General features: G+C 43.0%; 1 protein-coding gene and 1 long non-coding RNA gene across 12 annotated transcripts in view; both read right to left on the bottom strand.

Annotated features, from left to right (window-relative positions):
• Window positions 1-15,892, bottom strand: part of LOC118393002 (volume-regulated anion channel subunit LRRC8C-like) — an 83,417-nt gene that overhangs the window by 31,155 nt on the left and 36,370 nt on the right. The gene's annotated exons all lie outside the window — the stretch shown is intronic.
• LOC127906949 (uncharacterized) lies at window positions 158-2,625 on the bottom strand. Its single transcript, XR_008063075.1, has 3 exons — window positions 2,285-2,625; window positions 535-718; window positions 158-430 (listed from the first exon to the last, which is right to left on the bottom strand). It is a non-coding gene; the product is annotated as an uncharacterized LOC127906949 (long non-coding RNA).

The following is a 15,892-nucleotide window of genomic DNA, read 5'->3' as shown; positions in this document are numbered from 1 at the left end:
ATGTCTCCTAAAGCCTGATGGCACCTAAGCTGTTAAATATCCTAGGCCACAAGGTCACACGGTAGGTATTCTGTATCAGGTATGAAGGTAAGATGCAGATGCAGACAATGTCGAATTAACAATGGTTTAATAATCCAATAGGGGCAATAGACAGGCAGGGCTCAGTAAACCAGAGGTGGGTACCGGACGGCAGGCAGGCTCAGGGTAGGCAGAGGTCAATAATCCAGAGGTGGGGCAATGGTGCAGGTCGGCAGGCAGAGTGGTCAGGCAGGCGGGCTCCGAGTCAGCGCAGGCAAGGGTCAAAGAAAAGGAGAAACTGGGAAAAGCAGGAGCTGAGGCAAAACTGCTGGTTGACTTGACAAACTGGCAACATATTAACAGAGAACACGTGTATAAATACACAGGGGATAATAGGGAAGATGGGCGACACCTGGAGGGGGGTGGAGACAATCACAAAGACAGGTCAGACAGAAACAGATCAGTGTCAATTCTGTATGCATTCTCTATGTTATAAAACCATATTACAAACCGTACAGCATGTAAAACTTCTTCAAAAGCCTGATGTAATCTTTGAGTTGACGGACCCTGTATTAGGCAGCATTATGCAAACGGATGAGGCCTCCCTTGTCCTGTGCGTTAATGTCAGCCCTTTGCTTCTGGAGATACTCTGCCACCTCCAGGTTGTTGTATTAGGTTGTTGGTTGTTGTATGTAGCAAGCTGGTTTGGAGTGTTTATAAGGTGTTTTAGCCATTTTCAGAATGCATTGAGTTCAATAGCAATGTTGACAACATAACATGGATTGACAATTACATCAATAACTCCAATAATCCATTAAAAACAATACATTGGAGATTCTACAATTAAGGAAAGAGCGATAAAGGGTCCACATTTAAAAACCGAGGATCAACTCTTTTTAATGGTACAAAAAGTGAGTGACCAGCCATAGAAAATTTAGTTTACAAGAAGTGTAGATTAGAGAAATGTTACCATTCTCAAATTCACAGAAAAGGCTCTGGATGCAAGTCTGACATCCAAATAACTGTTATAAAGATATGCAATACAATGCAATGAATGCAATACATTTTTATTTACAAATGTTTGTAAAGTCATAATCTATTACAATCAGTGGCTAATGGCTATATCATAAATGTTGGCCCTACAAAACCTTCCTTAGTTTACTTTGATTGTGAGTTTTGTTTTCACATACACATGAAATTACCATGCATGATATAGTGTACAAAACAATGATTCATGTTGAATAGGCGTAAGCACTACATCCATATTGTCTCACATGCATGCACAGGTTATAGCTAACACATGGCTGATATTGTCTCACGTGCATGCACAGGTTATAGCTAACACATGGCTGATATTGTCTCACGTGCATGCACAGGTTATAGCTAACACATGGCTGATATTGTCTCACATGCATGCACAGGTTATAGCTAACACATGGCTGATATTGTCTCACATGCATGCACAGGTTATAGCTAACACATGGCTGATATTGTCTCACATGCATGCACAGGTTATAGCTAACACATGGCTGATATTGTCTCACATGCATGCACAGGTTATAGCTAACACATGGCTGATATTGTCTCACATGCATGCACAGGTTATAGCTAACACATGGCTGATATTGTCTCACATGCATGCACAGGTTATAGCTAACACATGGCTGATATTGTCTCACATGCATGCACAGGTTATAGCTAACACATGGCTGATATTGTCTCACGTGCATGCACAGGTTATAGCTAACACATGGCTGATATTGTCTCACATGCATGCACAGGTTATAGCTAACACATGGCTGATATTGTCTCACATGCATGCACAGGTTATAGCTAACACATGGCTGATATTGTCTCACATGCATGCACAGGTTATAGCTAACACATGGCTGATTGTGAAATGTTCATGTAATAGCAACCAGAGCTCTATGAACGTGAATTTATTTTCATGATTAATCTAAATATTTTAGCTGACGCTGGATGTTGTAGTATATAGTACCGCACACTTATACTATCAGTGACAAGCGCATAGTAATACAGGGTTGTCATACAGTTGGAAAGTGGTTCTGGTCTTGAAGCTATCGATGAATGAACATGTAATCTGAGGTCAACTAAGTAACTTCATTTGGTCCTTTGTAGCTGTTGGTAGAGCCTTGCAATGCCAGTGTAGTGGGTTTGATTCCTGGCACCACCCATAATAAAATGTCGTTAGATTATTATTATTTCGTATTTAAAGTCAAGCTTCACTAGTCATCTATATACCTACCTAGTCAATGAGTCCTCCAGTCATACGAATCCACAACATGGTCCGGTTTCAGAATTTCGTCGAGCACAAACAAAGGAGTTAACATAAAAACAGCTGCCAAGCTAAGGGGTAGAGGCTATATGGACATGCCTGGTGCCCAAATTGATGATGTATGTCGAATGGATTTGGTTCAGTAAATTGTCCTGACGAACACTTCTTAGCTAGCCAGCAACAATAGCATGGTGCGAGTTAAAACTTGTAAAAGAAAGTCTTTATTTCGATGGGCGAGGGAGAAATAACTTGCAGTATTGGTTCACCATCTAGAATCTGGATGTCACAGTACTGCTGCTCAAAGGGGAGCGTTTGCCCTGCAAGCCGGCAACACAACAACACGGGGCACAGTGTGTCCTTCGCTCCTGATTCCCACCTGCTGAGCACTGCTGTCCTGCAGTAACTTAAGAGGGAAGTAACTAGATACTGTAGCTAATATCAGGCCAGGGTGACAGGCAGCTAAAGCACATCTGTTGATTTTGTAGTCCGATAAGTTCCGACTTCGGGCAGACAAGTTTCAAATTCTCACTGAAGTTTCTAGCCACAAGCATGAACTAGCTAGCTGGGTAGGGCTCATCAAAGCAAATGACTGAACTGACTGAAACTAATCCTGGAGATCATCACATCCATGTAAACCCAGACATCCCACCTGTCATACATGGCTGCAGAAAGATTCGATAGGCAGTCATGGACAGAGTAAAAAGATCACTGAATCAGCTACTGGAGGCTGATGTCATAGGATAGACCATGTGACAGAGCCCACTGCAGGGTATGCAGTCACAGAGAAGATTGGGAAACTACGAGTTTGCTTGGATCCCCACGACCTGAACAAAGCTGTTCTCTGGAAACACTACTCCATCCCAACTACAGAGGACATGCTGAGTAATCTGATTGGAAATATATTCATCATCTTGGTTGAAAAGGAGCTGAGCAGGTCAACGTGACATTCAACAAAGAGAAGATAAAGTACAAGGTGAGCACTGTCAAGTTCATGGGCCACGTAATTACACTAGATGGCGTGAAAGCAGATGAAGGGAAGATGCGAGCAATAGCTGAAATGCAGCCAGCTGCTAACAAAGCAGCACTACAATGACTGCTGGGCATGATAAAGTATTTGACAGTACATCCCTGATGAAGCATCACTCACAGCATCACTACGACAGCTGCTACGCAAAGACGGCCTGGCAATGGCAGCACGAGCTCCAGGAAGTGCTGAAGAAGCTCAAAACAGCTCTGATCCCTGCTCCAACACTGAAATGATTTGATCCACAGAAACAACTCGTCATACAGGCCAACGTATCCAAAGACTGAGTAGGGGCGTGTCTACTGTCTACTACAAGAGGGACGACCGATCGCCTACGCATCAATGCCCAAGTAGAATAGGAGCTATTAACCATTATGTTTTCTGCCAAAAGGTTCCACCAGTATGTGTACGGGATGAAAGTGAACGTACAGTCCAATCACAAGGTGCTATAGTCCATACTCAAGAAGCCACTGGGTATAGCACCATCCAGACTCCAGAGGAAGCTCCTCCAGCTGCAGAGGTAGGACCTGAAAGTATCCTACACACCTAGGAAAGACATGCTGCTTGCTGAAACGCTGCCACGAGCGGTCGTGGAGAGTCAACACACAGAGACTGATGAAGTCACAGACGAGAAAATCATCTACACTCTGGAGGCAACAGACGCCCTTGATGAAGACATGCTGAAACAGCTCAACGAGGCAATACAGAAAGATGACATTACAACTGCTACAAGGTTCACGGGGAAGTTTGGCCACAACAGAGAAATCAGCTCAACCCAAGACTGTATCAGCACTGGTCAATCAGAGACACAGCAGCAGAACAAAACAGAGTTCTGCTTGCAGGAGACAGAATCATCGTTCCCAAAACACGGGGAACAGTCCTGCTACAGAAGCTTAACGGTGCTCATCGAGGAATGCAGCGCACAAAAGCTCATGCCAGGAATCACCTGTATTGGCCTGGAATCAGGCAGTATCAGCCCAAGAATCAGAAAGAGCTGCCACTCTCACATGACATTCCAGAGTTCCCTTGGCTGAAAGTGGCTGTAGACATCTTCAAGATCAGGGGTTACAGCCAATCAGCAGAATGAAAGGAGTGCACCCTAGAAATGGCATACAAAGCACTAATGGCATACCAAGCAATACAATTAGAAGCTTTACATCAGCCTGGGGTATTAAACTGACTCATTCAAGCCCTGGCTAAGCACAATCGAATGGACTGACTCTCCCCAGCACAGATCCTCATAGGCAGAGTACTCAGGAGCACTCTTCAAAGTTCCAGCAGAGTCCACCAACATGCAATACCACACTGCAAGGTATCCACACAACGCTGCAGCATATACTGTACAAGAATAGCAACACAGTCTCTTAGAAGAAACATATAAACATTTGGAACCAAGACTTAAAAATAACTGATACTGGCACATGGCATATGAGGGTGCAATGAGATAACAGGTGGGTTGGATGCTACTTTTCAAGTCAATCATTTTGAAAAAAATTATACTTAAAACCTGTAAATCAACCAATCCTCCATCATCAACACAATGGAAAGGCCAAGTGCTTTATTGTCCGAATGTTGAAAGTGTGTGTGGGCGACATAGAGAAATAAAATGGTGCCGTTTGAGACCATGTGACGGAAAGGGATGCGGGCGCTGGAGATGAGGTGTTAGCAGGTGAGTCTGGACAGGGGTGATGTTGTGGATGTTTGTGTGCATCTGTATGTTGTCATTTGTATGTGGGTTAAACCACTACTATAACAAAGGTGCAAAACCACTCCCAGAGCTGCAACCAGGTGCTACAGTGCACATGGAGTGTCCACAAGGATGGCATCCAGTTGTAGTCATGGCCCAGACAAGTGAGCCATGGTCTTACACCATCGAATCGTTATTAGGTCAGCAGTAGACGCAACATGAGACACCTGAGAAGCACACCAAGCAACACAACGTGTACACTGACTTACATTTCCAGAGAACACAGAGCTCTCATCCACTACAAGCACCACGCACACCAGAAATGGCAAAGAAATCAAACCACTGGTAAGGTATAAATCAGGTTTATTCCAGTGGTTAGAGCGTTGGGCCAGTAACCGAAAAGTTGCTGGATCAAATCCTCAAGCTGACATGGTAAAAATCTGTCGTTCTGCCCTTGAGCAAAGCAGTTAACCCACTGTTCCCTGGGTGCTGTGGATGTCGATTATGGCAGCCCCCCACACCTCTCTGATTCAGTTAAATGTGGAAGACACATTTTCTGTTGAAGGCATTCAGTTGTACAACTGACTACATTTACATTTACATTTAAGTCATTTAGCAGACGCTCTTATCCAGAGCGACTTACAAATTGGTGCATTCACCTTATGACATCCAGTGGAACAGCCACTTTACAATAGTGCATCTAAATCTTTTAAGGGGGGTGAGAAGGATTACTTTATCCTATCCTAGGTATTCCTTAAAGAGGTGGGGTTTCAGGTGTCTCCGGAAGGTGGTGATTGACTCCGCTGTCCTGGCGTCGTGAGGGAGTTTGTTCCACCATTGGGGGGCCAGCGCAGCGAACAGTTTTGACTGGGCTGAGCGGGAACTGTACTTCCTCAGTGGTAGGGAGGCGACCAGGCCAGAGGTGGATGAACGCAGTGCCCTTTCTGCTGTGAGAGGTCAAACCTCCACTAGTATCTTTGCTCCAGGAGACCTGTACTTGGTCTGTCGCTGCTGAAGGTGACATGCCGTACTCCAAAAACATATTTAACAGCCCTCTGTTTGACCCATTTCTGAGAAACCTCCTGTCACCAAAGCCAAATCTATAAACCGGAATGTCTTACCAGTCAGTACGGGCCATACAATGTGTGAAAATAAATGTTTAAATCCAACTTCTCCAGAGTTTACCGAATTCTAACCATATCTCCCTAAAGGTGCTCTGCCATCTGGGATCACGCAGTAAAGAGGCTCGTCTCATGACCTACTGAAGATACTCCTTCAGAATGACAGGCAAATCCATCAACCCTGTTAAGACAAGCACACTTCCTTCTACAACAGGAAACATTTGTCAACATTATCAGGAACATAAAACAGTAAAGAGTGTACCATATTAATGTCCTCTGATATTTCACAACTCAGACTTGGAAGAGGGCCTTTCTTGCATGGTATTAAATATTGATTTATATTAGAGCAGACTGTCTCCTGAATTACCTTTGTGATGAGCAGTGGTTCTCGGTGCTCTCTGCCTCCTTTGAGTGTGAATCCCCATGGAGCACCCCCGGAGAGCAGGACATCTACCAGCCGCCACCCCTCCCGGCCCCTCTGATCCATGTCTTCCGGTCTCTCCATCAGCCAATGGTTGTGATCGCCATCAGAATACCGGGGCTCACTCCTACTATCCAAGGTGTCCATGGAGCTTAGAAAAACTAGGTATCCCCTATGAGTTCTGGAGTCTGCTGTTTTTCTGTTCAACCTGATAATTAATTACAACCATCTGGCGTCCCAGGTCTAAATCAGTGCCTGATTAGAGGGGAACAATGAAAAAACCCAGTGGCACTGGCTTCGAGGTCCAGTTGAGTTGAGCTGGTGGTAAAGGTCCAACTCCACCAAAGAGTTAAGTGCCAGTAATCTCTGACTCTATAGCCTTATTCCTTCCATTCTCTCATGAAAAATCACTTTGAAAGAGAGCTAAATATAAATGTATATACTCTCATGAAAAGACTGAAAAAAAGAGAGAAGAGACATTGAAAAATATGGAACTGAATGTGAAAAGAATGCTCATTATTACAAGTGTTCTGAAGTGAACGTATGGAGAAAAAGTAAGCAGTTGAAACGTACCTGCAACAGAAGAACAGAGTTAAATCAAATATCTGTTTCACGCTGAATAGAAACATTAAGTTAGTATTTTATTTGAAATTATGACAGTTTGTCATGAATTTATTTAGCCAAAATAAAAAATTTCATTCATGTTTATTGATATCCTTAAGAGTGAAAAGGGGGTGTAGTACCGCACACTTATACTATTAGTGACAAGTGCGTAGTAAAACAGGGTTGGTATGTGGTCGGAAAGTGGTTCTGGTCTTGATGCTATCTATTAATGAAAATGTAAACAATTTGTGTCAGATAGAATGCACATTTTGTGGAATACTAGTGCCATGAAGTAGCAGCTTCTGAGGCAAAGAAGGCTAGTAGTGTTAACGTCTGACATATGCAAACCATTAAGGTTAGCACTTAGCTAGCTAGTTCCAGTTCACAGGAGACAATATTTATCACATTAATGTAGACTAGAAACAGGCCCAGTCCTGTCCATTCTGCTGCCCTAGGCGAGACCAACCTCCTCCTACCCGCCCAGGAAAACTAGAAAAGTCATACTAAGCAAAAAATGATGGTGAAAAGACATCTAAAAGGCATATATTCCAAAAACAGACATAAATTCTCCTTAGTTTCATCAGCTGTCTGGGTGGCTGGTCTCAGACGATCCCGCAGGTGAAGAAGCCGGATGTGGTGGTCCTGGGCTGGCATGGTTACACGTGGTCTGCGGTTGTGAGGTCGGTTGGACATACTGCCAAATTCACTTAGACGATGTTGGAAGTGGCTTATGATAGAGAAATTAACATTTAATTTGATGGACATTCCTGCAGTCAGCATGCTCAATACACACTCCCTCAAAGCTGGAGACATCTGTGGAATTGTGCTGTGACACAATTGCACATTTTAGAGTGGCCTTTTATTGTCCCCAGCACAAGGTGTTCCTGTGCAATGATCATGCTGTTTAATCAGCTTCTTGATATGCCACACCTGTCAGGTAAATTGATTATGTTGGCAAAGGAGAAATGTTCTCTAAGAGGGATGTAAACAAATTTGAGCACAGAATATTTGAGAAATAAGCTTTATGTACAGTTGAAGTCGGAAGCCTACATACACTTAGGTTGGAATCATTGAAACTCCCTTTTCAACCACTCCACAAACTATAGTTTTTGCAAATCGGTTAGGACATCTACTTTGTGCATGGCAAGTGATTTTTCCAACCGTTTTTTACAGATATTTAACTTACAATTCACTGTATCAAAATTCCAGTGGGTCAGAAATTTACATACACTACGTTGACTGTGCCTTTAAACAGCTAAGAAAATTCCAGAAAATTATGTCATGGCTTTAGAAGATTCTGCTTGGCTAATTGACATCATTTGAGACAATTGGAGGTGTCCCTGTGGATGTATTTCAAGGCCTACCTTCAAACTTAATGCCTCTTTGCTTGACATCATGGGAAAATCAAAAGAAATCAGCCAAGACCTCAGAAACAAATTGTAGACCTCCACGAGTCTGTTCCCTAGGATGAACCAATTTACAAACGCCTGAAGGTACCACGTTCATCTGTACAAACAATAGTACGCAAGTATAAACACCACGGGACCACGCTGCCGTCAAACTGCTCAGGAAGGCGACGCATTCTGTCTTCTAGAGATGAACATACTTTGGTGCGAAAAGTGAAAATCAATCGCCGAACAACAGCAAAGGACCTTGTGAAGATGCTGGTAAAACAGGTACAAAAGTATCTATATCCACAGTTAAACAAGTCATATATTGACATAACATGAAAGGCCGCTCAGCAGGAAGAAGCCACTGCTCCATACCCGCCATAAAAAAGCCAGACTACGGTTTGCAACTGCACATGGGGACAAAGATCATACTTTTTTGGAGAAATGTCCTGTGGTCTGATGAAACAAAAAATAAACTGTTTGGTCATAATGACCATCGTTATGTTTGGAGGAAAATCAAATAAAATTTTATTTATATAGCCCTTCGTACATCAGCTGATATCTCAAAGTGCTGTACAGAAACCCAGCCTAAAACCCCAAACAGCAAGCAATGCAGGTGTAGAAGCACGGTGGCTAGGAAAAACTCCCTAGAAAGGCCAAAACCTAGGAAGAAACTGAGAGAGGAACCAGGCTATGTGGGGTGGCCAGTCCTCTTCTGGCTGTGCCGGGTGGAGATTATAACAGAACATGGCCAAGATGTTCAAATGTTCATAAATGACCAACATGGTCAAATAATAATAAGGCAGAACAGTTGAAACTGGAGCAGCAGCACGGCCAGGTGGACTGGGGACAGAAAGGAGTCATCATGTCAGGTAGTCCTGAGGCATGGTCCTAGGGCTCAGGTCCTCCGAGAGAGAGAAAGAGAGAATTATAGAGAGCACACTTAAATTCACACAGGACACCAGATAAGACAGGAGAAGTACTCCAGATATAACAAACTGACCCTAGCCCCCCGACACAAAATATTGCAGCATAAATACTGGAGGCTGAGACAGGAGGGGTCAGGAGACACTGTGGCCCCATCCGAGGACACCCCCGGACAGGGCCAAACAGGAAGGATATAACCCCACCCACTTTGCCAAAGCACAGCCCCCACACCACTAGAGGGATATCTTCAACCACCAACTTACCATCCTGAGACAAGGCTGAGTATAGCCCACAAAGATCTCCGCCACGGCACAACCCAAGGGGGGCGCCAACCCAGACAGGATGACCACAACAGTGAATCAACCCACTCAGGTGACGCACCCCCTACAGGGACGGCATGAGAGAGCCCCAGTAAGCCAGTGACTCAGCCCCTGTAATAGGGTTAGAGGCAGAGAATCCCAGTGGAAAGAGGGGAACTGGCCAGGCAGAGACAGCAAGGGTGGTTCGTTGCTCCAGAGCCTTTCCGTTCACCTTCCCACTCCTGGGCCAGACTACACTCAATCATATGACCCACTGAAGAGATGAGTCTTCAGTAAAGACTTAAAGGTTGAGACCGAGTTTGCGTCTCTGACATGGGTAGGCAGACCGTTCCATAAAAATGGAGCTCTATAGGAGAAAGCCCTGCCTCCAGCTGTTTGCTTAGAAATTCTAGGGACAATTAGGAGGCCTGCGTCTTGTGACCGTAGCGTATGTGTAGGTATGTACGGCAGGACCAAATCAGAGAGATAGGTAGGAGCAAGCCCATGTAATGCTTTGTAGGTTAGCAGTAAAACCTTGAAATCAGCCCTTGCTTTGACAGGAAGCCAGTGTAGAGAGGCTAGCACTGGAGTAATATGATCAAATTTTTTGGTTCTAGTCAGGATTCTAGCAGCTGTATTTAGCACTAACTGAAGTTTATTTAGTGCTTTATCCGGGTAGCCGGAAAGTAGAGCAATGCAGTAGTCTAACCAAGAAGTGACAAAAGCATGGATTAATTTTTCTGCATCATTTTTGGACAGAAAGTTTCTGATTTTTGCAATATTACGTAGATGGAAAAAAGCTGTCCTCGAAATGGTCTTGATATGCTCTTCAAAAGAGAGATCAGGGTCCAGAGTAACGCCGAGGTCCTTCACAGTTTTATTTGAGACGACTGTACAAACCATTAAGATTAGTTGTCAGATTCAACATAAGATCTCTTTGTTTCTTGGGACCTAGAACAAGCATCTCTGTTTTGTCCGAGTTTAATAGTAGAAAGTTTGCAGCCATCCACTTCCTTATGTCTGAAACACATGCTTCTAGCGAGGGCAATTTTGGGGCTTCACCATGTTTCATTGAAATGTACAGCTGTGTGTCATCCGCATAGCAGTGAAAGTTAACATTATGTTTTAGAATAACATCCCCAAGAGGTAAAATGTATAGTGAAAACAATAGTGGTCCTAAAACAGAACCTTGAGGAACACCGAATTTACAGTTGATTTGTCAGAGGACAAACCATTCACAGAGACAAACTGATATCTTTCCGACAGATGAGATCTAAACCAGGCCAGAACATGTCCATGTAGACCAATTTGGATTTCCAATCTCTCCAAAAGAATGTGGTGATCGATGGTATCAAAAGCAGCACTAAGGTCTAGGAGCACGAGGACAGATGCAGAGCCTCGGTCTGATGCCATTAAAATGTAATTTACCACCTTCACAAGTGCCGTCTCAGTGCTATGATGGGGTCTAAAACCAGACTGAAGCATTTCGTATACATAGTTTGTCTTCAGGAAGGCAGTGAGTTGCTGCGCAACAGCCTTTTCTAAAATGTTTGAGAGGAATGGAAGATTCGATATAGGCCGATAGTTTTTTATATTTTCTGGGTCAAGGTTTGGCTTTTTCAAGAGAGGCTTTATTACTGCCACTTTTAGTGAGTTTGGTACACATCCAGTGGATAGAGAGCCGTTTATTATGTTCAACATAGGAGGGCCAAGCACAGGAAGCAGCTCTTTCAGTAGTTTAGTTGGAATAGGGTCCAGTATGCAGCTTGAAGGTTTAGAGGCCATGATTATTTTCATCATTGTGTCAAGAGATATAGTACTAAAACACTTGAGCGTCTCTCTTGATCCTAGGTCCTGGCAGAGTTGTTCAGACTCAGGACAACTGAGGTTTGGAGGAATACGCAGGTTTAAAGAGGAGTCCGTAATTTGCTTTCTAATAATCATAATCTTTTCCTCAAAGAAGTTCATGAATTTATCACTGCTAAAGTGAAAGTCATCCTCTCTTGGGGAATGCTGCTTTTTAGTTAGCTTTGCGACAGTATCAAAAAGGAATTTCGGATTGTTCTTATTTTCCTCAATTAAGTTAGAAAAATAGGATGATCGAGCAGCAGTAAGGGCTCTTCGGTACTGCACTGTACCGTCTTTCCAAGCTAGTCGGAATACTTCCAGTTTGGTGTGGCACCATTTCCGTTCCAATTTTCTGGACGCTTGCTTCAGAGCTCGGGTATTTTCTGTGTACCAGGGAGCTAGTTTCTTATGAGAAATGTTTTTAGTTTTTAGGGGTGCAACTGCATCTAGGGTATTGCGCAAGGTTAAATCGAGATCCTCAGTTAGGTGGTTAACTGATTTTTGTCCTCTGGCGTCCTTGGGTAGGCAGAGGGAGTCTGGAAGGGCATCAAGGAATCTTTGTGTTGTCTGTGAATTTATAGCACGACTTTTGATGGTCCTTGGTTGGGGTCTGAGCAGATTATTTGTTGCAATTGCAAATGTAATAAAATGGTGGTCCGATAGTCCAGGTTTATGAGGAAAAACATGAAGATCCACAACATTTATTCCATGGGACAAAACTAGGTCCAGCGTAAGACTGTGACAGTGAGTGGGTCCAGAGACATGTTGGACAAAACCCACTGAGTCGATGATGGCTCCGAAAGCCTTTTGGAGTGGGTCTGTGGACTTTTCCATGTGAATATTAAAGTCACCAAAGATTAGAATATTATCTGCTATGACTACAAGGTCCAATAGGAATTCAGGGAACTCAGTGAGAAACGCTGTATATGGCCCAGGAGGCCTGTAAACAGTAGCTATAAAAAGTGATTGAGTCGGCTGCATAGATTTCATGACTAGAAGCTCAAAAGACGAAAACGTCATTATTTTTTTTTTTTTTGTAAATTGAAATTTGCTATCGTAAATGTTAGCAACACCTCTGCCTTTGCGGGATGCACGGGGGATATGGTCACTAGTGTAGCCAGGAGGTGAGGCCTCATTTAAAACAGTAAATTCATCAGGCTTAAGCCATGTTTCAGTCAGGCCAATCACATCAAGATTATGATCAGTGATTAGTTCATTGACTATAGTTGCCTTTGAAGTAAGGTATCATGATCTCTTTCAGTAATGACAGGAATGGAGGTGGTCTTTATCCTAGTGAGATTGCTAAGGCGAACACCGCCATGTTTAGTTTTGCCCAACCTAGGTCGAGGCACAGACACGGTCTCAATGGTGATAGCTGAGCTGACTACACTGACTGTGCTAGTGGCAGACTCCACTATGCTGGCAGGCTGGCTAACAGCCTGCTGCCTGGCCTGCACCCTATTTCATTGTGGAGCTAGAGGAGTTAGAGCCCTGTCTATGTTGGTAGATAAGATGAGAGCACCCCTCCAGCTAGGATGGAGTCCGTCACTCCTCAGCAGGTCAGGCTTGGTCCTGTTTGTGGGCGAGTCCCAGAAAGAGGGCCAGTTATCTACAAATTATATCTTTTGGGAGGGGCAGAAAACAGTTTTCAACCAGCGATTGAGTTGTGAGACTCTGCTGTAGAGCTCATCACTCCTCCTAACTGGGAGGGGGCCAGAGACAATTACTCGATGCCGACACATCTTTCTAGCTGATATGCACGCAGAAGCTATGTTGCGCTTGGTGATCTCTGACTGTTTCATCCTAACATCGTTGGTGCCGACATGGATAACAATATCTCTATATTCTCTACACTCTCCATTTTTAGCTTTAGTCAGCACCATCTTCAGATTAGCCTTAACGTCGGTAGCCCTGCCCCCTGGTAAACAGTGTATGATCGCTGGATGATTCGTTTGAAGTCTAATACTGCGGGTAATGGAGTCGCCAATGACTAGAGTTTTCAATTTGTCAGAGCTAATGGTGGGAAGCTTCGGCGTCTCAGACCCCGTAACGGGAGGAGTAGAGACCAGAGAAGACTCGGAGAGGCTTGCAAGCCGAAGAACACCATCCCAACTGTGAAGCATGAGGGTGGCAGCATCATGTTGTGGGAGTGCTTTGCTGCAGGAGGGACTGGTGCACTTCAGAAAATAGATCATGAGGATGGAAAATTATGTGGATATATTGAAGCAACATCTCAAGACATCAGTCAGGAAGTTAAAGCTTGGTCGCAATTGGGTCTTCCAAATGGACAATGACCCCAGGCATACTTCCAAAATTGTGGCAAAACGGCTTAAGGACAACAAAGTCAAGATATTGGAGTGGCCATCACAAAGCCCTGACCTCAATCCTATAGAAAATGTGTGGGCAGAACTGAAAATGTATGTGCGAGCTAGGAGGCCTGTCAGGAGGAATGGGACAAAATTCACTTTATTGTGGGAAGCTTGTGGAAGGCCTCCCGAAAATGTTTGTCCCAAGTTAAAAAATGTAAAGGCAATGCTACCAAATACTAATTGAGTGTTTGTAAACCTCTGACCCACTGGGAATGTGATGAAAGAAGTAAAAAGCTGAAATAAATAATTCTCTCCACGATTATTCTAACATTTCACATTCTTAAAATAAAGTGGTGATCGTAACTGTCCTAAAACAGGGAATTTCTACTCAGATTAAATGTCAGTAATTGTGAAAACTTAGTTTAAATGTATTTGTCTAAGGTGCATGTAAACTTCTGACTTCAACTGTGCACCTTTTCTGGGATATTTTATTTCAGCTCATGAAACATGGGACCAACACTTTACATGTTGCGTTTATATTTTTGTTCAGTATATTTTTCTAGACATTGAAGTTAGGTTAATTTTAGTTTTTTAATGAAAGGTGAAAATACATATTATCCGGACGTTTAAATCAGGTTAATTTCCGGTTCTGAATAAAAGTTGAAAAGACATATTGAGTAGAGTGCATTAGAGTAAGGCAGGATACAATGCAATCAATGACTGTATATATGAATGGACAAAGCCATCGATCACGTGACACCATTCATTCCTATGTGGAGATTCAATTGTGCATTAAAGCCAAATGAAGTTGGTTAAGATGGCTTCTCATAGAAACATAACATGTGTAGTTTGAGATACTTCAGAAAGTGCCATTGTAGGCTAGCTCAGTGCTGCTCCCGCTCATTGAGTAACTCAAGTTGAAAGCCGACCAGGGTACTGCAGGCTGCCATTAGCAACTAAATCATAAATTATTATTATTACTTATTCTGTGTGAGGTTTTAAAATAATTTGTTCAAGGACATACATCGGATTAGATTAGAGGACTTTATTTGTCACATGCACAGGGTCGCAGAAGTAATTGCAGGGTACAGTGATATTCCAAGCTCCAACAGTGCAGGTCAAAAATATAATCTGGTGTATTATTATTATTATTATTAATAAATTATTGGTACCATGATTGTCTCGAAAACAAATTTTATTTACACGAAGATTGACCACTAATATTGACATTTTTCCATTCACTATAATGGGGGATCCTGTTTTCTGATAACAATGTCTGCAGTACAAAAGTTGTCCTTGAACTTCCGTGGTTTGAATGAGGGGGCAGTCGCTCTCCCCTGAATACGGTACTATAATCTACTGTGCTGGACTGTTGAACTATACTTTACTGTACTTTACTGTGCTCTATTGTATGTTGCTGTATTATACTCTTATTTTCTTTGCTGTAAATGTACTCTGCTGTGCTGTACTTTGCTGTCCAAATTTGTGAAACATAGATGTATTTATTTAACTAGGAAAGACAGTTAAGAACAAATTCTTACTGTCATTGATGTCTATGATTGGTTCGGTCAAAGGTTTGAGCCAAATCACGATCGGTCCAGACACACCCAAGAAATACCCACATCAAACCACACCCCCAAGCTAACTCACGTTTGGTTTCTGTCATGGGCCGCCAGCATTTCTTGAAGAGCAAGCCAAATAAACAAAGTGAAATCAGCAGGTGAAGTTCTCCTTTAACCTTTTACTGCAGTGGGCTGAATCAGGTTCACAGCGAGTGTTTTTTAGTAAATCTACTTTGAAACAAAAGTATACACCTCACACACATGGTTATGGGCTTAAAAAAAGAAGACACCTGTACCTTGTCAGATATAGAGTTGAAATGTATATAAAAATTCTCAAAATGTAGTACATCACAGATGACTGAAATATAACAACCCGTTTGACATAG

Source organism: Oncorhynchus keta, chromosome 1 (assembly GCF_023373465.1).
Source record: "Oncorhynchus keta strain PuntledgeMale-10-30-2019 chromosome 1, Oket_V2, whole genome shotgun sequence".
Classification (NCBI taxonomy): domain Eukaryota; kingdom Metazoa; phylum Chordata; class Actinopteri; order Salmoniformes; family Salmonidae; genus Oncorhynchus; species Oncorhynchus keta.
The sequence above is the reverse complement of the archived record's forward strand: the minus strand, read 5'-3'. Positions and strand labels throughout refer to the sequence as shown.